The 24,666-nt window shown below is 40.5% G+C and overlaps 2 protein-coding genes across 4 annotated transcripts in view; one reads left to right on the top strand and one right to left on the bottom strand.

The window, feature by feature from the left end:
• Positions 1 to 24,666, bottom strand: part of CMSS1 (cms1 ribosomal small subunit homolog) — a 236,231-nt gene that overhangs the window by 123,008 nt on the left and 88,557 nt on the right. The gene's annotated exons all lie outside the window — the stretch shown is intronic.
• The window catches only part of FILIP1L (filamin A interacting protein 1 like), a 189,959-nt gene that overhangs the window by 80,302 nt on the left and 84,991 nt on the right, over positions 1 to 24,666 (top strand). Inside the window, exon 3 of one of the 3 annotated variants that reach the window (XM_054163937.1) lies at positions 9,289 to 9,379. The exons of the other annotated variants lie outside the window; for them this stretch is intronic. The gene's annotated coding sequence lies outside the window, so the exon portion shown is untranslated. The remainder of the gene's footprint in view (positions 1 to 9,288; positions 9,380 to 24,666) is intronic. 3 annotated transcript variants of the gene reach the window in all.

Raw genomic sequence — 24,666 nt, 5'->3', positions numbered from 1 at the left:
TGACCAAGTCAAGGAGCCAGACAGGGCTTGTGCTTTCTCCACAGACTGCCTGTTGCTTTTAGCAGCAAGAGGTAACTACAACTTGACATGAACTGGAGGGCAGGCAATGTCCTGACTCATAAACCTGCAGAAGTGGGGGTAGAGGTTATGGGTAACTTCTTTAAAGACAAGTGCCTTTTTTTCAGCTCCACTTCATTCAGCACCTTTCAGCTTTGAAATTTTTAAGCTTTGGTTGATTCACTTTCTAGTTGAAAGTGCAAAAGACAAGGGGTTTAAACAAAAAGCATAAAATCAGTTCTACAGCCAAGGTACTCACTGGTTGTTTAGCCAGAAGAAAACAAAAGCCAGGAATACCATTTCACTGCTTAAGCTGAAAGACAGATTCTAGACACACAGCTTACATAAAGGCACGTGTCAAACAACATGCTTGATTTTTGCTTAAACTCTGACTCACTGAACAAAATCTATGTTCCTCTTTTGTGTAAACAGTTCCTTTAAAAGCAGCAAAATGAAATACAGACAACATTAAGCTGGACGTGAACTTCTGCCATCCCCGTTCAGGCATCTGTGTAATTATAATCATTAACTCCATTAGCACATACTGCAGTGTTGGCAAAATGTGCTGCATGTTGCACTAACTTTAACATGTTTCTTCAAATTATTTCTTTATTATGTGTTTACATGAAGAATGTACTTATCTGATGCAGAGTAGCAGAGGACAGCATGAGTTTGCTTTCTTTCCAGATGTGTTTGCAAAATGTAATCAGAAAGCACATATCAAATTTTATCTCAGGAAGCAGTATGGCCTTTATTTAGCAGCAGTTAGGAGTTATGCCTTCTAGAAATAAGTTGTGGGGTTGGGGTTTTTCCCCTGGCTCATCACTCACTTTGACCATTCTTTTCTCCTAAGGGAATGTTACTTCCACGAAACATCACTTATCTAAGGACCAGGGTTGTTTACATTCTACACAAATGTTATGCTCTCAAGCTTTCATTTTTGCAAATGTCAAAAGTAAGGGGGATGATGCTGTGCTTGTAAAAACATGCTTTATTAAGAGAATGAGTCTCATGGCATTTTAGGTTTCCCACAAGACATATTTCTGTCTATCATTTTAGAACTTTTTTCCCACACATCATGTTCCTGATATAGGCTTTGCCAGGTTGCAAAGATATGAGCTGGCTGGAAAATGATAGCTTGTTTTCAGCATAACCTTCTACTGCTAAACATTAAGCACCTTTTTTTGGGAGGTTTTGGATTCATTTTTTTCCCACAAGATAATTCAGACTGAACAGCACACACACAGAGTATAAGACAGTTTTTGTTGAGGAAGGCTGAAGTCCTGAAGGATGCCAAAGACTTCATGACAATTTTACAGAGAAAACAAAGGAATCTTGGAAAAATAATCAGCATCTCTTGCAAATTCTGCATTGTCTTCATGCTGGTTTCCTAAGAGAGACTTGAGAGCACCCACTGACACAGTAGTAGAATAGAATAAACCAGGCTGGAAGAGACCTTCAAGATCATCGTGTCCAACCTATCAACTAACACCACCTAATCAACTAAACCATGCAACCAAGCACCCCATCAAGTCTCCTCCTGAACACCTCCAATGACGGTGATTCCACCACCTCCCCAGGCAGCCCATTCCAATGGGCAATCACTCTCTCTGCGTAGAATTTCTTCCTAACTGCCAGGCTAAACCTCCCCTGGTGCAGCCTGAGACTGTGTCCTCTTGTTCTGGTGCTGGTTGCCTGGGAGAAGAGACCAACCCCCGCCTGTACACAAACTCCCCTAAGGTAGCTGTAGAGAGCAATAAGGCTCCAGACTACCTGCAGATCAAGGAAATTTCAAAAGCTACAGGCTGGCTATTTGTGTTTTGCAAGCCTATGTCTGTGCAAATACACAAGAAGCAACAGTAGGCTTTACTGACAGACAGCAACTGACTTATGGCCCTGTTGCAAACTTACTAATGTCATAACACAATCATTGCTAAACGCATGAGCGTGAAAAAGACTTGAGCTGATAAAAATCAGAATTCACGTAAGGACAGAGAAAGTTTCTGAAGCTGCCTGGCCCACAGATATCTGGTGGTGCTTTTCATTTAGCATCATGGGCAGCTATCTGTAAAAAGCGTGTTTAATGTTTCATAAACATGGAGTTTAAAACAAAAGCGCTTCTAATCAGATCTGGCAGGAAAGGGAGAAATGCATACATAGAATGAGGTAAGTGTGATCTTGCCCAGCTGAAGAACAGGCAATGGCAGAGCTTCAGGCCATGACTCACACAGACACTAACCAGAGAGAGCTACAGATAATTCTCAGGTAAACTTTGCATGAGCCACTACGTCATCTTTCTCTACCCTTCCTGCATTAATCATGCCACGAGCAACCTGACGCAGCCCAAGAAGAATGTCTGATTTACAGAGAGCAGAGCAATGCTAACAGAACAAACACTTTTGCAGGTCAAAAAAAAATTAACCTAAATTTCATTTTAGATCAAACCACACCCTAGAAGAACAAGAAAACTAAGAAAAAGAAAAGCCAAAGGCAAAAAAGCTGTCTTCCCACCGTGAGATTGCGTATGTGGTTAAGAGCTCCTGATGAACCAGTTACTGAGAGCACAAACACGAAGGATGTGCAAGAGCCCAAGGGTGAAGAACCAGCCCAAACACGTACCTGAACAAAGCAAACAGGGAAAAAAACCCCAACCTTTCTTTTGAAGTTTTCATCACAGTTACGTAATTTTGACATCAGTCTAGATGTTTTTAAACAACTTTCATAGCATGCAGTTGTGAATCAATTGTACGGTGAGTACAGAGCGTACTCTGAGGAGAGATTCACGTCCCAGCCAGGTGTCTTGGTTATTTCCCTAAGTTAAGAAGGGCATGGGGAAATGCAAGAGAAAAATGTAACATTTCATAATTTTGTAATATTTTTGTTTTTACATTACTACTCTGGACTGGTAACAGTCACCTCCATAACTGTGCCTAACAGCCTTCTTCAGCCTGGAGAAGACAAAGCTCCAGGGGGACCCTACAGTGGCCTTCTAGTACCTGAAGTGGGGTACAAGAAAGCTGGGGAGGGAGTTTATACAAGGGCTTATAGTGATAGGATGAGGGGAAATGGCTTTAAGCTGGAAGAGGGTAGACTGAAACTGGATAATAGGAAGAAATTCTTTACTATGAGGGTGGTGAGATACTGGAACAGGTTACCCAGGGAGGTTGTGGATGTTCCCTCCCCTAGGAGGTATTCAAGGCCAGGTTTGACAGAGACTTGAGCAACCTAGCCTAGTGAAAGGTATCCCTGCCTATGGTGAGGGGGTTGGAACAGGGTGATCTTTGACGTCCCTTCCAACCCAAATCATTCTATGATTCTATGATGATTCTATGACTTAAAATACTGCATATTGCTATTTCCCCTTAAACATCTCAAAAAATAGTGGTCATGTGAAGGAGGGGCAGACAACTTCCACTCATTCTGAAGCAAACCAAAGTCCCTGTAGATTATTTTAAAAGCATAATGGAATTACCCTTAGGTTTCTTGAAACAAAGGAAATTATGACCCAAACCAAGCAAGAGATGCAGGTTGCAGCAGCAGCTGCATTACAGAAAGTCCACAAGAGCCATTTCACAGTAACAATTCTCAGACAACCATCCACAGCAATCAGGCGTGGAAGTCCCTATCACTTGTGGGATTTAGTACAGGTTCTCATGACTTCATCTGCTGCTAAATCTTCCTAAATAACTGCCTATTTTCTTAATGTTTCCTTCCCATAGAACACACCCTTTTCCCTCACTTTCCTCTCATTTTATCTTAGCCTTAATCCTGCAAACTGCCAAATTGATTTCTTAGCTTCATGACATCAAATGACAAGGTTGTAGGTCAATTGTCCATCATAAAGCAAAGCTCTAGAAATGGAAAAGTCAGAAAAATCCATGTCATCTCCTCCTTTTGTCCTTCCTTCTTGGCCCACAGAAATGGCTGCACGTGAGCTACAGATACCTAAATGCATCAACTCGGTTAAAACCAGCTATTTGTTTCATTCTTACTGATTATTCATGGCAACTGTTTCTCAGTATTAAAAGTAACATAAGAAAAATCACCAATTTTATAGCTAGAACGTTGAGGGAATGCATCAAAATATTAGTGGAATGCAGAATGACAAAGAAAACATTGCATCCATTTTCTGACACTGATTTTGAAATCTCTGTTGTGCATTGACATTAGGTCTAAATGGCTCATAAAAGATTTAATCAAGGTATTTTGAAGTTTCAAACTGTAAAATGTAAATGAGTATGGCCTTTTCCTGATTTCTTGCTTTAAAGCCAGCACTGACTTGAGAGAAGCAAAATGCTGTTCTGTCCCTGATGCTTGTTCGATGGCATATGCCAAAACCCACCAGTAATCCTAAATCAAACAGGCAGTAATCTGCCTTACAACTATTCCCTCTCTCATCAGTTTTTTAAAGGTTAGCTAAAGACTATGTGGGAAATGGCAAAAAATTTCTCAGAAGAGTACTTCTGTTTGCCAGAAAATGGTTGGGTTGCTAAGAGTGATCTGTTTGTGCTTCATTCAGCAAAGGTGTTAAAGACAGTTTCACAACTTTCTTTTAGGAGGAGCAAGGGTGTCTGGCTTGTTCTTTTTTAATGTAAGACCTTCTGAAACAGATACACACACACACACACACAAAGATTTAGAGACACAATGCCAACAGCTTAATATATAGTCTGTACTGTATATATGATCATCCTGGGGAAAACCTGCACTCCAACAAACAGATTCCATCTTCCTCTGCCCTGAGGAGCAAAAAGCAGGCTCACACTTTATGCCTAATAGCAGCTTTCAAAACACATTTCAGAGAGATCTAGCAAATATTACTCTTCACACTTTGCATCCAAAGCTTTCTCTTGAAAAAAAAAGACATCTTCCCAGATACCTCCTCTAGTGAGGGCTCCTGGGATGCTAACATGCAGTATAAACACCCCCTCCAGGAAGATGCACTTTCACAACGGAGTATGCAGCGAAGCTTGCATGGCTGTTTCATGCCCCATGCTAATGCACAGCGTTTTCTGGTGGTGGGAACTGACTTTGGTATCTTCAGTCAACTTAAAAATCTACCCCTAGTGAGGAAAACCAAAACCAAAGAAACAGACAATGGCTGGAGACTTCAGAGGAATGAAACAACTACAACAAAAAGCAGCAGCAGTAGTGTGACAAGGGTTTTTTAAAAATAGGTTGAAACCACTCAATCACAGAATCAAATCCCAGAAGGCCTGCCTTAAATCTCTTTCTGAGATTGCAAGCCTTTGTGCAGTTTGGATTCAGATTCTCTTGGAACCATTCAAAAGAAGGCTCTACATACTCTTTTACCCCTGGATTAGAAGGTCATCCTGCCAGAGCAGGGCAGCATTGCTATCCCCTTTTAGCAGAGCACAGACAAGCTCAGAAGCACCAAGCTGCACCTTCTCAATGAAGGCAGAGTAGAAACAACTACCAAACTGTCACTGGTGCAGTGCAAATGGCTTTTTAAAAGTGATTGTAAAATTAAGGTAACAAAATGCTGGTCAGCAGAAGCTCATGTAGTTACTACTGAAAAAGCACCTGAACCAACTGTGAATGTGAAGAGAGGTGGCAACACTGCAGTGACTTAGGTATTTTATCTCATTCACTCAAGGAAGGCATAACTAACCATCTTGATAACAGCCTTGCTCCTTCAAAATACTACCTACCTTTGCCACTATTAGGATGATTGTGGGACCTTAACATCTCTCCTACAGACTGAGACACCTGGGGTAGTTTAGTCTTGAGAAGTGAAGCTGAGAGGGATCTTATCTACATCTGTAAATATCCAAGGGGTGGGTGTCAAGATGAAGGTGCCAGTCTCTTTTCACTGGTGCCCAATAATAGGACAAGGAACAACTGGTATAAGCTGGAACACAGGAAGTTACACCTCAACATGAGGAGAAACATATTTTACTGAGAAGGTGCTGGAGCACTGGAACAGGCTGTCCGGAGTGGCTGTGGAGTTGTCTTCTCCTAAGACTTTCAAAACGTGCTTGGATGTGTTCCTGTGTGGCCTGCCCTAGATGATTCTGCTTTGGCAAGGAAGTTAAACTAGATGATCTCTAGAGGTCCCTTTCAACCCCTACCATTCTATGATTTTGTGATTCTATTATTCTTTGCTGTTCCATGTGCACCATGGAACAATCTTTGAAAGGAATGGTCACAAGACTTAGGCATTAATTTCTTTCATGTTACCAAGTCAAGTGTCAAATTCCTGTGTATATTTGATAAGGAGGTAAATGCCTGCAAGAATGCTTCAGCTGGATACCTAATGATGAAGGAGAAAGCCCAGAATACAGCAAGATCAAGAAAGGACAGTCAGATTTGGCAGGAATTATTAACTGAACAAAAAAGAAACCCACCACATTTTGGACAAGGGTGAGACATGGAACAAACCTCTCTACAGTTGCCAGGAAAGCAAGAGAAAGCCAAAAATTAAACTTGCTGCTAGCTATTACTCAGAGTGACTTAAAACAGTAAAGAGCTATTTAGTTCTTAAATAAAATACTATGACAATGTGTCAAGAATCATTACATTATCTTACTCTGAGTTAAGTATTTGTGAAAGCTATGGAAAAAGTTTCCTTTGTCTCTGCTTGGAGGGTGGAATTCTAGCATGAAATCCCTGAGATCCTGCAATCATGTCCTTGGGGATTTAGCATATTATTGAACAAGTCAGTGGTCTTAATGAGTGCACCATCTATAGAATCATAGAGCTGGTTTGGTTGGAAAAGATCTCGAAGATCATCGAGTCCAACTGTCTTAAGACCCTCCACTCTAAGTGAAAGACATAAAAGGATCAACCATAAAGCATCTAATTGTGTTGTACTGGAAAACACCAAAAGGTTTTCCCTTCTTTGAAGCAAAAGAACAGAATATCCTCATACACAGCTTGTTACTAGTCAAAACTAACCCAGTATACTTTGAGCCAAATAAAATGAAGTAGTTTAACTTCGTTGTTACAAGAAAATAAGTTCATTAAAGGTTTTGTCACAAATCACCTTAAAAAGTCATTGAGATAGATAAGAGAGAAGAAAGAGAAAGGGAAAGGGAAAGGGAAAGGGAAAGGGAAAGGGAAAGGGAAAGGGAAAGGGAAAGGGAAAGGGAAAGGGAAAGGGAAAGGGAAAGGTAAAGGGAAAGGGAGAAAGGGAAAGGGAATGGGAAAGGGAAAGGGAAAGGGAAAGGGAAAGGGAAAGGGAAAGGGAAAGGGAAAGGGAAAGGGAGAAAGGGAAAGAGAGAAAGAGAGACAAAGAGAAAGCGAGAAAGAGAGAAAGCGAGAAAGAGAGAAAGAGAGAGAGAAAGAGAGAAAGAGAGAAAGAGAGAAAGAGAGAAAGAGAGAAAGAGAGAGAGAGAGAAAGAGAGAGAGAGAGAGAGAGAGAGAGAGAGAGGAAGAGAAAGAAAGAAACATAGATAGATAGACAGATGGAAACACAGATAGGCTTGCAACCTTTTCTGTACCTAACACAGCTAGATGATTTTGTAAGGTGCATATTTACACAGCACTTAAAAGCAACATTCCTAAGAGAGTAAATTTTTTTTTAAACTACCAATCAGGAAAATAGGATTCTGGTTTTATCCCTCTCCTGTGACTTCATCAGTAACTGTTTTGTAATTACATGAAGTTTCTCAGAAGATTAGCCTTGACTTTAGACTGAATTCCTTGGTTTACCATCAAAAATTAAAAGCTTAAATCAGAAAGCCACTACAGATCCAAAATCTAGCACTTGTAATGTTAAAAAGCAAAAATACAGATTATATAAGGGCATCTGTAGGCTTAGCAACTCCACAATGCTCCTTTTGTTAAGCCATTTTGCTATTTGTTGTCTTATTATAATAGTTAATAGAAAAGTGATCAAATGGCATACTATCTGAAAAGGTTTGAGGAAGACCATCATGGGAGATTACCTGACACTGACAAGGAAGAAGAGAAAATTCATCATATCCAAAAAGTAGTGGGAAACCAAGACAGCCTAGTACAAGTTCAAGAAAGAGTTATCCAGAACACATGAGCTAACCCAGACTAACTGGTGCCTTTTCCCTCCAGTCTGTCATTTTCCATCAGTAATAGATGGTTTAATACTAGAAATATATTATGTGGTTTTCACTTTTGGCAATAACCTCCAGAAACAGCAGGCAAATATAAAATATAATTCAGTCTGAAACAACTATGTGTGTACAGCAAATGAGTTGCTACCAGCAAATAACAAAAAATGCTTCCCTGTGTCCAAATAATCTCATTTTCCTTCCTTTTGTCTTCTGTTACATCCTTGGATCATCTTCTGAAAACACAGATCATACTCCTTTCCCTCCTCAGCATGTGGCAGGGCTGAGTTGAGTTTCACTCAGAGCTTGCTCCTAGTAGCTTGCCTTCGCCTCCTCTTGCACCTCACCTGAATTGTTTAGTCACATCTCCATATTAAAACCAAACCATTCCTAGTAAACCATTCAACATCAATACCATGAGCACTCTTTCCCCTCCCATAGCTGCCTGGCTGTGGACTTCACTTTTCAAAGGGTCCTTTGAGACTGGAAACCTAGCTTCAGGAAAAAGTGAATTCACAAGGATGAAATTCTCTATATAAGTCCTAGCAGCTAGAATTGGCTTCTACCCTACCAGTGCAAATGAGTATTTTTTAAACTAGCAGCATATGGGAAAAAAGTACAACAGAAACAAGACTTTAAATGAAATATATTAATTGGACATTAAATAGCAATGCTTTATGTTAATATTCTTGCAGGCATCTGCTAGACTTGGTAACAGTTAATCAGCAGAGCATGATTGAGTGATAGAATCTGTACTAGAGATCTAGTCTAATCCTTAACAAAATATAATTATTAGGAAGAGATTCTTGACAGTGAAGGCAGTGAGACACTGGAACAGGTTACTCAGGGAGGTTGTGGATGCCCCATCTGTAGAGATGTTCAAGGCCAGTCTGGATGTGGCCCTGAGCAACCTGGTCTAGTGAAGGGTGTCCCTGCCAATGGCAAGAGACTGGAACTAGATGGTCTTGAAGGTCTTCCAACCCAAACCACTCTATGAATCTATAAAATTATTTTATAGACATTTATCAAGTTAATGCTGCAATAAGGACCTCGTAACTGCAAAGAAATCCCTCAAGCAGAAATCATAGAATCATTAAGGCCAGAAAAGACCAAGATCACCAAGTTCAACCTTCAATTACTTATGCTTGTAAAAATAATAATCAAGTTTTGCATTATATTGCAGATTCATACTACAACAGAGACAATTCTGGACACAACTAAGAGGAAAATTTAGGGAAAATATCCCTAACTATTAGCAGAAGAGCTCTGAACTGGTAGGAATTCTTCTCATTTGCATGGTTTTAAGTGAATACTGATGAAAAACAAATGAAATACATTTTTTTCCTCATGGATTAATTTTTCAATAAGATGAAAATAATAGGAGCCTGTATATCTAGCACACTGATAAACCTGGTTGACTGGCAAGTAAAAAACTGTTCAATCTCTTAAAAAACAAGTAATTGCTACTTTCTTGACAAAATTTGCAATACACTCTCACACTTCCTACACATTGTTCCTACAAATTGTTCCATTTATCCAATTCTTTTAAATTCTAAGTCACATAATGCAGTGGAGAAGAAAAAAAAGAACTTTTGTTCTGTTAACTAAGGTATTAGCTCAGATTGTTAAATGAATTAAAAGCTTGATAGATATTAAATAGGTCTTTGAATGTAAATGTGGAAACATATTGGTAAAGTACTGGAAGAGTTTGCCCAGGAATGTGGTTGAGGCCATGTCCCTGGAGACATTCAAGATCAGACTTGATGTGGCCCTTAGAAGCCTGATCTAGTTGGAGGTGTCTCTGCTCACTGCAGGGGGTTTGGACAGGATGACCTATGAGGGCTCCTTCTGACCCAATGCAATCTGTGAATCTATTGCAAATAGATTTGTATTTCTCTTGTATCACTTTTCCAAGTCAGAACCTCTCCTCAAAAATACTAAACAAAGCTATCAAAAAAGGACAGGAATTCCCCAGATGTTAAAAAAGTCCCTATAGCCAGCAATCTCATTATATTAAACATGTGCAGTGGTTTACTCCACTGCTTTTGCCATTTGCACACTAGAATAACAAGCAAATAATGTTTCTGTAAACACAGTCTGGGATTTCGCTGTTCCTTTAAGATTAATATGGATCTTAGGGTAAGTGGCCCTGGGAGAGAGTGTTCCTGATGTCTTTGCATGAAACACATACTTTCCTTTGCATGAAACACTTCCTGTCTTGCACCCGTTTTTGGAAATTATCACATCTGTCTGACAAGGATGAGGTCAGCTAGGGTAGCAGGGAGACTTTACAGCAGCTGTCCTGCATTGCTTTTAAACTCCATAAACTTTTAACTCATTAACTTCTTTATCAAAACACTGTAGTCTTGCAGGGACACTGGAAAAAGAATGATTTTTCAGAGTGCAGATGCTGCCATGCACTGAGCCGTATCAAAGTGCTAAACTGAGGTAAATAAAAGATGTGGGGGGGAGGAAGAAAGAAAAAGGGACTGGAATGAGAAAAAAATTCAAAAGACCATGAATGGGCCACATGAGGTGAAATTGAAAAGTGCTACCACCTTTGCAGCAGCCAGACCCAAACAGAGATGGAGAGGCAAGACAACATCATTTATGCAGAACAAAGAGAGACACTATGCTTGAAAAACAGCAAAGATGGGCAGCCAGGTTTTGAATTCCAAGGGTTATCAGCATTCTCCCACAGAGACACATTTGGCTGACTCCCAGCAAATAGAACTGTCCACATGCTTAGTAGGATCAATAAAGCTGAACCAAACCTGTACAAGCAGAAGAGTACTCTGCATTTGCACAGAGCTTAGTTATGTGACACAAGGATCCTTCCCCAATACCCTCTCATATCCCAGTGAATTTTGTGTTCTGTTTTGGGGTTTCCCACATGCACACACTTCTCTTCTTTTCTAAGGTTATATGGTTAAGAAAATCCCTAACCCTAAAATAAGGAGAAAACATCTTACCACCTCTAGATTTGTTTTGGGTTGTTTGTTGGGGTTTTTTTATTAATGAATATGCTCATGTTAGTAACAGACCTTTGAAACTGCTATATTTTGAAACTGGACAAGACTACCCCTGAAGGAAAATGCATGAACTTAGAATTACACTATCAATGAGAATCACAAAACACAATCCCCAACCCTGTAAACCTATCTTACACATGAAGCCTCACAGACTTTGTTGGGCATGGGGAAAGCTTGCAGAATCCTTCTGTGTGCACACAGATACTTACTGAGTATTTGGTATTAAATGATTAAGGACAGATTCTCCAGCCTTTCATTTAAAACTAGCTGTGTCTCAGGTCAGTCTACTGTCAGAAACATTTTTCAGTTCATTTATGCAGCTGTATGCATACACTCACTAGTTCTACATTTGATGCTTACTGAATATTTGGTATTAAATGATTAAGGACAGATTCTCCAGCCTTTCATTTGGTATTAAATGATTAAGGACAGATTCTCCAGCCTTTCATTTAAAACTAGCTGTGTCTCAGGTCAGTCTACCGTCATAAACATTTTTTAGTTCATTTATGCAGCTGTATGCATACAATCACTGGTTCTACATTTGAATACACATGAGCTCTGTGTATGAATGAATCTTTCATTTAGCATAAGTTTGATCTGTATCAATCACCTGTATTTCCATTTGATGAGCCAAATTTTGCACCCACATTACATTGTCTGTGGGAGGACAGACAGCTATAATCATGCAGACTGATCATATCTGGCATGCAACTTGATAGATATGAAAGTTTATGCCTTTTTTTTTTCCCATAGAGTAGAAAATTCCACTCAAGATGTAAGTTTACTCCTGATCATTTCACTGAACTGCATGGTTACCAGAGAAGCTTTACCATTGATACAGAATCACCAGATCAGCAAAATAAAGTTTCTTTATTGCAGGGAGAATAGCTCTGTGCCACGCCACAATATCTGCAGGTCAGGCACCAGAGAGAACAGCAGCTGAGAGTGCAGAGTATGTTTTAAAAAGGTTCAGTTATGAGACTGATGAGCAACAAAAAGACTGTGTCATGCTGCCCAAATGTCCTGACAAGACGTGACTTCCACAGCTTCTTACTTTCCTTTTTTGTCACTCCATGTTCACAGGTATTGAGCACATCCTCTCCTTTCTGTACAGCGAAGCCAGTTTACATCTTACTTCAAGGATACTGTGATGATTTTGTGATTTAAACCATGACTTAGTTACAGTATTAAGCTTGGCAAAGTTTTAAAAGAGCAGTGCTCCTCCTTAGGCTGCGTACTGGTCACACTTAGCAGGGTTTTGGCAGCAAGCAACTTAGCTCATCTGTTATCATACTCTTACATTTCAGAGTGCATACCAGATCTAAGAAAGCATTTATAAACTCAACCTGAGAAAAAGAACAGAAAAGAATGAAACAAAAACATTTCACAAAACAGATTCTGTCTTGCAGAAACTCTCTGTATGCCTTTGGCTTCTCCTGTCCCCACCTGGGGTAGGGCGTATCCACAAATAATATATTATATCATACATGTGTGTGCAGGTCTGCAGGGCAGCCCTCTGTGCTTCCTTCCAAATGGCAACAGCAGTTGCCACTTTGTGCCTTGTTGTGTACAATAATCCAAGCTGAAGGCTGAGAAGTGAGTCAACATACAAGAAATTAGCTCACTTTTGCCTACAGTAAAAACCAAGCAAAGCACAATTTCCAACCACTTTACCTGGCTCAAGAATTAAATTATAGCCTCCTAACACTTTATCAAGGTGTGCTGCAATAAATATTGTGGTGCTCTAAACTAAAGAAATTGTTAATGCCAACTTGGCATCATAGAACCACAGAACTGTTGAGGTTGGACGAGACCTTGGGAGATTATCAAGTCCAACCACTCACCTGGAGCTTGCAATCCCACCACTACTGCTAAGCCACTACCACTTAACTATGTCCCTCAGGAGGTGGTGACTCCACCACCTCCCTGGGCAGCCTGCTCCAATGCCTGATAACCCTTTCTGAGAAGGTATTTTTCCTAATATCCAACCTGAACCTCCCCTTGAGAAGGAAGGTTCAAGTTGAGGATGTTTTCTTCTGTCCTGTCACTTGTTGCATGTGAGAAGAGACAAACCACCACCTCATTCCAGCTTCCTTTCAGGGAGTTATAGAGGGCAATGAGGTCTCCCCTCAGCATTCTTTTCTCTAGACTAAACAACCCCAGTTCCCTCAGCCATTCCTTTCAAAGCCCTTCACTAGCTTCATTGCTCTTCGTTGGACACACTCCAGTACCTCAATATCCTTTGTATAGTGAAGGGCCCAAAATCATCATTGTCAGGAGAAAATTTCTTCCCATCCTCTTTTTTTTTTAAACTAGCCAAGTGAAATTAGGGTGCCTCCAAGCTCTGTTTGCACCTGGCAAAGGACAGACTGGCTTCCTGGAGGAGTTAAAAAGCATGATAACCAGCAATACTGAAACAAGTAGCTCCTTTGATTCTGTAGTTAGGAGGAATTAATGGAAAAGGCTTGAATGCTGAACTAACAGAGGTGGAAACAAGTTGTGAAGAAGCAAGTTGGGCAGTTTTCCTGCCCCAAGCTATAAGCAAAACCATCAGAAGCATGCAGAACATTAGGACACTAGATTTAAAGACCTAAAGGGCCTCAGATACTTAGCAAGATGGCTAGAGCATGCTTCCCTTAAGTAGATACTATTATCTAGCATAATGTTATTAGGACTGGGTTTTCATTTTAGGTTTGGCAAGATGTTAAAATTTGTTACTTAGTGCAGGGAAGGGACAGATGGAGTTGAGTAAGGAAAAACTGCTGTTCCCAACAAATCATTTTCAAAGTAATTCACAGAATCACAGAATGCCAGGTTGGAAGAGCCCTCAAAGATAATCTGACACAACCTTTCTAGGTAATATTAAAGTTTAAATGAAATGGCCCAGCACCCATTGAGCCAATTGATGGTTATGTTCATTTTATGTAAGCACTTTAATGGACAGATTGTCCAAAACCCAGTAAGTTTTGTGGAAAGCAAAAGAGACAGCAAGGAGGAACACTGCATTCAGCTATTTCTGGCATCCAACCACAATCAATACCTCTGCCACAAGGAAGTATGAGCTGACAAAGCTCAACTAAGAACCAGGCAAAAATATTATCTCTAGCTAAAGAGGCAAAATTATTCATTTTCTGAGGCTACTCTCCTCCCTTCTGTTCTAATATGGAGATATTACATATTTCTGCAAATGAGATGTTGAAGGAGTAAGATCTATAGGCAAGCTGGCAAAGCACACAGGTAACAGAATGTAAAGCACAGGACTCCCAGAATTTCTCCCCAGGATTTTTAAGTTGTCAGATACCTTTTTCTAGCACAAATGTCTTCAGACAGAAATGGTTTCAGAAACATTGTGCAATGGTCAAAATCTTCCTGCCTTTCCAGCCCCATAAACCTAAAACATGCAAGCTTGGCTTTGTTGTTTCAGTATGAGAGTGCACCCAGAAAATCAATGCCTTGCAGTTTCTGTTAACTTACATCCCGCTCTTTAGAGGGCAGACAAAACTTACTAAATCTTAGGAACCATGAGAACATTTCTCAATGCCAAAAAGTAAAACATATATACTATTGTTTATATTTGGGTTTCAGTTGCTCTCAAGTTCTTTCTTTTTCCAGGGCTATAATGACTAGAGAAAATACATACTCCTTAGTTTATATATAAACATTAGTTTAAAAATCATTCTAAAATACAGGGAACCAATTAAATTCTAACACACCAGCAATATTCTGAGTTGTTTAATGATTGCAAAAGCTACCATATTCCTGCAGGCTCAAAACCCAACTTAAATTAGTTTGGCACCTAGTAGTTGAGATACAAGCAACGCGTTCTTTAGGGACAAATTATCTTTGATCAAGTGAGGAAAATTTGTCCAATTTTACAAGCAGCTTAAATGACTAATTTTAATTTTTACTCACTGATGAATCATTAACTTAATCGTTCTTTAAGTGCCTATAACAGTCCTTTTCATGAGCCTGTTGTAAGGCTTGTGCAGAAGCAATTTACTGAGGGCAGAGGAGTCAGAGAAGGAAAACTGTTTAGGAAGTTCTAAGCGACACCAAACTTTGTGCAGAAAACGAAGGCTGAGAGAAACAAAAGAGAAAAAACTCCAAACAATATACTATCAGATATAGCTCTTGCACCTGTAGTAAAGGTAGATTGATTTAAAATGTTCATGTAAGTTGATTGAAAGCATTCACAGCATCCTTTGGTGGCGGAGTGCACCACAATATCTACCCTAAACTGCTGGTAGTCTGAGCCATGTAACTGTTGACTCTCTCACTCAGTTGAACAAAAGCAGACAGCAGCAAGAAGGAAGCCTGACCTGCTTTGCCAAAGCTAACATGAAGGCAACTCCTGACAGTTCGGGTGCAGCTTCTGCTTTGGAAATGTAAGGACCAGGAAATATAAATGAGGGAAAAGCTTCACAAAGCCTTGTGAGAACTGCAAAATAATTTCCAAAGGAATGCAGAGGAAGTCTCATGGCTTGTGTGCCTAAAACTGGACGGAACAAAATAGTGGCAAGTAATCAAAGGAAAAAGCTAGTCCTGGCAAGTTAACAGGCTGTATGGAATACATTTTTTTTCCTTGTGTCTCTGACTTCTATTAACATTTTTGTGGCTCTTGAGGCAGCAAGGTAAGAGCTTTGGTTTATACTCCATCAACACAAGCCAAAAGCCTCCCACGGTTGCATTTGGTAACGTCAGCCCAACATGCTCAAATACACACAGACCTCTGACAATGAGTCAAGTTCCCACTCAAACATAACAGTACGCCAAAAACCGCCCAAAATTATTTCAACTAATAAACACTTGGTTTAAAAACATGTCAAATCAACTTGATCTTTACATCAATTTAACTGCCTCTTACCACAGTCATTGCCTAAGCACTAGTATGCTGCAGGAAGCACTGGAAGATAAAGACAATTGAAAACATTCTCACAGTGTTTCTCTGACTGTCATTGATTCCATGGTTGCACAAAACGAAGGATTCTGCACTAGGAAAAAAGCTTTCCCAGCAACTGGGCTTATGCTGTGAGAATCATGTTAATGGTGTCCATGTCCTAACTCCTGAAGACTACAATTTGGAACAAGCACTGCAACATAAGTCTTACATCCTGTCACAATAGACAATTCCAAAGTCCTCTCAAAACGTTGTCCTTTGATTCAACCTTCACAGTGTCATTCTCATAAAAGAAATCCACTTCACAATACTTGAAAATATGCACAGTGTTACCCCAAGTTTATACAGATGATGTTCATTAGCATATTTATTCTTTTTATGACATTTGGGCTTCAGATTTTTCCAAATTCCATTCCAACTCCCCTACTGAGTTTGTATATGGAGCATTAAAAAGACAACCAAATCAAAAATAAAGTCAATGCAAGGACACAACTAAATGCAAAGTGAATTGTGATATGTTGGATTTATAGATCCCAAAATCATCAAATGACTGTGCTTTCCAGAATTTCTCTGCAGAAAGCAGAGCTGGTATGGTTAGCTCTTGCCCAGGAGGCCTTTCCAATGCAAATAGCATCTCTAATAGACTGCTCTGACAAGTAATTAAAGAACATCAAGGCAAATTCCTACCAGAAAGGAATACAGAAAAAATGCATTTGTCATTTAAAACTCTGCTGGAGTAGCATCACCAGCAGCAGTTACAGAATGGAGAAAGAGCCTGAAATCTCCTAGAGACTATTCTATCCCACTAAAGGATGTTATTCCTGATTAGGATCAAGCCACATTTGAGAGGCTACACTAAGTGTACCTTTTCCATATGAGGAAGCCTTCCTCCACAATGACCATGCTGAGGCTAGTCATGGAGGAATAAAACCAAAGTCACTTCAGAGATGGAAGTTTTTAAAGGCAATCCAGTTCAACTGAAAACACATGTATGCAAACCTAATGTCCTGCCTCCATATGTATTTCCTCTTAGAGAATAGTGACATGAGCTAAAATTTCATTCCTGCTGTGAGATCCCTTGACAACTCTTGGGGAGATGAATCACTATTCTCAATGGAAATAATGACTTGTGACAGCTGTAACTTCTGCTATATAAAGTATCACATGGGCAAAGTTAGTCTGACTCACTGCTGTAAAGATTTAGTGGATTTAAATGAAATGTGTTTCACTACCTAGCTTTAAACTGTAGTAGAGAATTAAGCCTAGGGCCTCACTTGTGCTCACCTGTACAGGAAAAATTCATGAGGAAAGCCAGAGGCTGAACAAGTTAAAAACTTTTCTGATGGGTTAAAAGCAGATGCTTGGACAAAGAGAGCAAAAGGAGCATCAAAATAGTGATCCCTCTCCCAGTACCCCCTCAGCTGCCATCTGAAGATTGAAGGTGCCTCCAGAACATCCTGCTAAACCACCACAACCACACTGATGCTCTGTGAAAAATCCTACAAGGCCTGGAAGAGGCCTACAAGAATGCTGGGGAGGGACTTTTTACAAAGGCTTGTAGTGACAGGACATGAGGGAATGGATTGAAGCTTGAGGAAGGTAGATTGGAAGAAATTCTTTGCAGTGGTGAGACACTGGAACAGGTTTCCCAGGGTGACCATGGATGCCCCCTCCCTGGAAGTGATGAAGGCCAGGTTGGATAGAGATTTGAGCAACCTGGTCTAGTAGGAGGTGTCCCTGCCCATGGCAGAGGGGTTGGAACTGGATGATCTTTAAGGTCCCTTCCACATTTGAACAGTCATGGTCTAGTAGTTCTACAAGACACAGTATTGGCAATCTGGTGTTACTTTAAATTCTATGGAGATAAGAAATCAAATGCATCTAATACCCAAAACACATTTGCAGAAAGGGATAATGGTGCTCTCTGATGTAGCTTACTTGCCTTGTTCAAATTCTCTGGTTTCTGCCCAGTCCTAGAGACTGAGATGAAGTTTTCCTAGATCAATAAGAAGGATCCCTTACAAGCCTTCTTTGCTGACTAAGAGTTGCTAATAACTAACCTCAGGGCTTTCTCTTAGATGTATCATGAGAAGCATCTAATTAGATGGGCTGGTAAGCCATCTATTTTATAAACTGTCCTGTTAAAACTGACAGGAATTCTGCAGCACTTCAGCAAAAGAAATTCTGGTATGCTGCATTGAACAAGCAGTTCAACATATTTGAGAAGCAACATTGATTCTTTTGAGAAGGAAGTATGCAGGACAGGGGAAGGAAGAGTGGAGGACAGGGAAGGAAGAGTGCAGAACAGGGAAGAATGTAGGACAAGGAAGGGAAGACTGGAGGACAGGGAAGGAAGTATGCAGAACACAGGAAGAAAGGAGTTGTCATGCCTCAGTGCTTAGCTAGTTAACCAAATGGTTTCTTCAATCACCTGCCACACCTCATCGAGAAAGCAGGGCTTTTCCTGAGCAGAAAAATCCAGGCTTGGATTTGGGGAAGTGCCCTCTGATAGCCCCATCTTTCTGCACTACCTACAGGCAGCTAGGCTAAGCATGTACACACAGACAGCATAAAAACCATCCCACATGCTGCTTTTCATATCTGAAAGTACACATTTATATTAAAATATCTGATTTTGGACAAAGAATCATCACAAGGTGTCATGGTCCCAGTCCTTAAATTTCCCTCACAGTGGCGTAAGTTTGCATATGTCTACACTTTCACATTTTAAAGGATACATATTTTTCGTGTATGTAAATACAGAGGATCCTTATTTGTGCCCCACAATAAGCCACAGTGTTATTCACAGGCTTCTAGATGCTCTGTCCAGTTCTACCTGTGTGCAGGTGCAGTTTGCTGCAGCAAACTGGGAGCCAGGCAGGGCGGCCCACCCTGAGGCAGGCGGCACAGCATAGGCTGGCAGTACCCTGGGAGCAGTGCTGCCAAGCAGCACGACTACAGTGGTTAGATGACGGCTGACACGCTGCCTTTGTTATACCTGCCAAGCCAGGGAGCAGATGACCAAGGCCTATGCTCAACAAGACAGCTGCAAATTCGACAAAGCTATTTCTTGCAAGTATTGTACAAGCCCTTTGGGAAGGCAGCCTTAAATCTCCACAGGGTTACGTCTTGCACAGGTGGCCTGTATAACTTCACAGGATTCTGTTCTTAATATTTTTTTCAAAGCTTGCTCACTACATTTATTACTGTAGTTCTGACTAAGCCTCCAAACTATTTTTACAGGCCCTGAACAATAGTAACTATTTAGGATCAAGTTCAACACGCTAAACTGAATTGTATCTAGTTCAGATCCCTAAAAGCCCACATTTCTGACAAATTCCACTGACTGTAGAACATAAAGGATATCAACTGGGATAATGTTGGTTTAAGACATAAATAAAGAACATTATACAAGAACAAGAATTTGCTGCAAGGCTTTTTCATCTTTCAGAGCCCCAAGAAACACAGGGCATTGCAATACCCTCTGGGCAACTACTTCATTTTGAAGTGCACACTGTAGATGTGGTAAGGTAAAGATGATCAGGTTTCTGAGGGATCACCATTGTGATGTTTTTCAGTATAATTACAAAACCTGGTTTAGGAACTAACAGGAAGTCAAGAAGTTATGAAGATCATTCTTCAAATAAAGCACCACTAAAATTTGAACACATAGTTGTAAAAAGCTATTTTCAAAGGCTGAGATTTTTCCTTAATTCTCTTGATGGACAACAAAAATTAATTATTTTGGCTTACTTCAAAGAATCATAAAATGGCTTGAGTTGGAAGAGACCTTAAACATCATCTAGTTCCACACCCCTGCCATGGGCATGGACACCTCCTGCTAGAATGGGTGGCTCAAAGCCTTATCCAGCTTGGTCTTAAAACACTTCCAGGGAGGAAGCAGCTGCAACTTCTCTGGGCAACTCACTCCAGTGGCTCATCACCCTCAAAGTGAAGAGCTTCTTCCTAATGTCCAGTCTAAATCTACCTTACTGTTACTATATATATAAATTTCTACTTTATTTTTCCTCCAGTTCTAACCCTAAAAGCCAAACTGGACAGTCCCCTCTCCTGTCTCAGTGAATTTCATGTTTTGGGGTTTACACACACAGACACAGTGAGGTGGCAGTCAGTTTCTTCTCCCTAGTATCAGGAGACAGAATGAGAGGAAATGGTGTTCCCTGTGTCAGGGGAGGTTTAGGATGGATAACAGGAAAACTTTCTTTCCTGGAGGACTGGTCAGGCATTGGAACAGGCTACCCAGAGAGGTGGAGTCACCATCCCTGGAGGTGTTCAAGAAATGTGTGGACATGGCACTTTGGGACATGGTTTAATGGCCATGGTTGTGTTAGGTCAATGGCTGGACTCTTTTCTAAACTGAAACAATTCCCTGATTCTGTTTGGTATTAAATGAGGTAGGACAGATTCTTTAGCCTTTCCTTTAAAATGGTTTCCTTTATATTGTCTCCAGAAATTTATCTGAACAGAGAACTTAACATTTTGGTGTTAGAAGAGTGTTAGGTAGGATCTGTGATGGTTCCTCAAATAGAATTGCTTGCACAGGAACAACTAGCTATTCAGGGCTGCAGAACATCTTAATCAGGGTAAATCCACTCTGCTGTTAACACTTTCTAAATACTTACTCATTCAAGGCAGAATTAATTGAACCAAGTGCTAAGAAAAATTACCCTCTTAGAGAAAGATCATAATTACTAGTGTGTGGGAACATATGACTGTTACATAGGCAGAATAATAGAATCACTATGGTTGGAAAAGACCTCTAAGATCAAGTCCAACCATTATCTAACTTTATCAGGGCTACTACTACACCACATCCTTCAGCAGAACAGCTGCTGTGTGTTAAGAGGACCCCTTTACAGCCACTTTACAGCCACTCAGAAATCAAACAGCGGGTTGCTTTAGAATTTTTCCTTTAATGCTAAGCAAATGTTCACAAGCAAACCTATATAACAGAAGTTGGTGATCAACAAGTACCATTTTCATATACGTCTAGGAGAGATGTTTGTACCTATATAATACAGAATGAGGAGGATACATTCACAGAATCACAGAATAGTAGGGGTTGAAAGAGACCTCTGGAGATATTCCAGTCCACCCTCCCTTCCAAAGCAGGATCACCCAGAGTATATGACCCAGACACACAGCCAGGCAGATTTTGAAAGTCTCCATAGGAGACTCTAGAACTTCTCTAGGCAGCCTGATCCATGGCTCCAGCACCCTCACAGGAATAAAAATAAAATAAATTAAAAAATCTGTCACAAAGAGAACTGTAAGATTTATTTTTAATTCAGAAAAAGAAGTAGTTAATAAGGTACTGCAGAGTTGACCTTTTCAAACACTTAGATCCACCTGACATAGTAGTATTCTTCACATGCCCCCAAAAAATCTCACTTGCACTAATACTTACAAATAATCCACTTTTTTTAGTGTCTAATTACAAAATGAGTGTCAAACATTTTACTTTAACAAGAAGAAAAAAAAAAATCCCCTGAATCCTGGGAAGCAGACAGCAAAAAAATTCCCCATATTAATCTCTCAGAAGGAATTCAGCATAATAGCACAAAATTCCTCTCAGCTATCAGAAGCAGAATACTAAAGAAATTCTAGCTATTTTTGTTTTGATTCCTCCTCAGTCTTTTGAAGCCATGAAAACATAGGATTATGCTGGTGGTGTTGCCCTGCAGCAGCATGTGGAAGCTATGGGAAGCATAAAACTTCAGAATCTTTCTCCCACTACAACTAAACCTTTAGTTGCACATTGTGACCTTGTGGCATGTGTAACACCTCACTGAGAAGACAGATCTCCTCCAACAAATCCACTGTGTCTAACATATTTGCTACACAAACTGCCCACGGATAATGTAATAAATATACTGTAATTTTCTAAGACTATCATCAACTTAGCAAAATACTGCACCACAAACTAGGAGAGCTGAATTCCTGTGAAGGAGAAAGAAGAAGAATTTAGCAGGAAAAAAAAGTGATGGGAGTGCCTCTGCGTGTTAGGTCCAGTCAGAAGTTGTTCTAAGGGATAAGGGAAAAATCAGCACATGACAGAAATGTCTCAAAGTACTGATTTCTGGGCTGGAAGCACTGTGGAATCCAGGTCTTCATTTCAAGTTGCAGAACAGCTACACAGTTTTCCCATAGAATTGTTATGCGATACAGCCGGGAGCCCAAACTCTTGATTTTCTCATGGATCATCACGAGGTGATCTAGTCAGTACACACACCACTTTGTTTCATGGACTGTCTGAAGAGCCTTGCCTAGAAAAAGGTTTGACATCTCTGAATAGGAGAATTCCTAACCATATTTTCCCAATACAAAAATTTCAAGTGTGTTCCAAGCAAGCAGCTCATGCAGAAGATTGAGGACGGGCATGGTTTGAACAGCCACAGTATGAGCTCCTGTACAAACACCACCTGAGCCACAACAGGAGATGGGCTGGTATCAGTTAATCAGCAGAGGTCTTGGAAAAGACCTCTAAGGTCATTGAATCCAACCACCAAGCTAAGTCCACCATGGTGATTAAACCATGTCTTCAAGTTCCATGTCCACATGTTTCTTGAGCACCTCAGTGACAGTGACTCCAGCACCTCCCTGGGCAGCCTGTCTCAATACCTGACCATTATCTGAGCTCAGAGCCACAAAAAGGACCACGTGGGAGAGCCTCTTTCCAAGCACAAAATCCTGTGATGGGTGTATGTGTATGTAATTAAAGACATTTCAAAAGTGAAGACCACATTACAAGTTCACACACCAGTACTGAAATGAGAGACAACTGACACAGTTTCTTCAAAAGGAGGTGAAGAAAACTTCCCACACAGGTGCAGCCTTCTAAAGAAAGCTGTGAACCTGTGTCAACCTCATACATTAAGGGGACTTGAGAAGGTATTACCTAACCACAATCACTGCATATGTGCAAAACACTGCAGGATTGGAAGCGGGAGGAGAAGACAACAGATGGTCAAAATTTCACAGTACCTTTACCATCACCAGAATAACGTGGTAACTCTCTTAAAGTCCAAAAGGCAACTTACTGTCTCAGAATAGGCTCCCTGATTCCAAGGGATGAGAAATTTGACAAAGTGGTGATATGAGCATAAAAAAAATCATGCCCAACTGTCAACCATACACTATTCCTGTCTGTGAGTGTCTGCATCCTCTTTTGAATCCAAACTTTCTTCCCATTTGAGTAATTGCTGTTCTTGCAGGATCCCCAAGGGCTTCAAAGACCAAAATTTGACAAGATCCTGAAAGAGGGAAAACAGACTAGCTGCTAATCTATTTTCTTTCCCCTGCTTGACTCCCTGCAACTCTACATGCCAACAGATGTAGAAGGCTAAACAGGTTAGCATTCCTGAATCATTGTTCCCAGATAGAGTTTAATCTTGCAGTTTCCATGCCGGGATGGAAACATCCCAGAGACCCTGGGTGAAAACCCACTAAAGAAAAGAAATTCCTTCTTATTTACTGGCCAGTCTATGCACCAAAATATTGCAAGAGTCAATGGTGATTAAAAGCACAGCCCAAATGCTGATACAACAGAGCATCCCTCTGGACAGAAGCCACTGAAAACAGTTTTGAGGAAAATGCTCAAGCAATCTACCCAAAAGGAAGGGCTCTATCTGTGGAAGTGGGGCAGATCTACCACAAAGCAATGCATTCCCTCTCAGGGAAAGGACGAAAGTCCTAAACACATGCTGTCAGAAGGAACTGGTTCTAGAAAAGGCTTGAGAAGAGAATTCCTGTTTTGCATGCAGATGGACAGCACACTTGTTCAGAGATGAGCAAGCTCTTTAAAAAACAGAACAGAAAACAAACTATAAAAAAGCCCAAGAGCATGAACACTGAGAATAGATTCACACTCTGCTGAGTATGTTACTTGCAAGAATTTGATCTACCACAACATCAAAGTAACCTACCCTTAACTCCATTTTTAATTTGGAACCAGTTGCACTGAATCTGATGAGCCTGGGAACCATCACCTTGTGACTTCAAGCAAGATACCACTGCAAAATCTTCAGTAAACCAGACACCTTGTAACGTGAAGGGAGGCACAACAGTGCAGAACGCAGGCCTTCTGCTTTTCAATTAGCAAACTTCAGTAAACTAATCTCTATTTTGTACCCACTGTGCAATAGGCTGTGATCTCAGGAGACACAACTTCATGATCTGGATGGTCCCTTTCAATCTTCTTTTGTTTTTGATGAAAGAAGGTATTACCTACCCGGAACATAAAGCACCATATGAGAATGCTGACAAATATCCTTGTTTCTTCTGCTCATGTTTCTTCTGTTCAGGAGGGACAGGGAAATACTAGAGAGAGTCCAATGGAGGGCTACAAGGATGATTAAGGGACTGAACAGCTGTCTTATGAGGAAAGGCAGAGAGACCTGGGGCTGTTAAGCATGGAGAGGAGAAGAGTGAGAGGGGATCTTATTAATCATTACAAATACCATGGTAATTGCTAAATCTGATAAATATCTGCATTAGCAGATTCAACAGCATGCACTGGCATTCAGAAATGCCAGATGAGAATGCAGCTGAACTACACATAGCAACTCAGCCCAACAAGAAAAGAACAAAAATCCACTCTGGGATGCTGCAA

This window comes from Dryobates pubescens, chromosome 8, assembly GCF_014839835.1.
Source record: "Dryobates pubescens isolate bDryPub1 chromosome 8, bDryPub1.pri, whole genome shotgun sequence".
Classification (NCBI taxonomy): domain Eukaryota; kingdom Metazoa; phylum Chordata; class Aves; order Piciformes; family Picidae; genus Dryobates; species Dryobates pubescens.
Note: the sequence above shows the minus strand (reverse complement) of the source record. Positions and strands in the feature narration are given on the sequence as shown.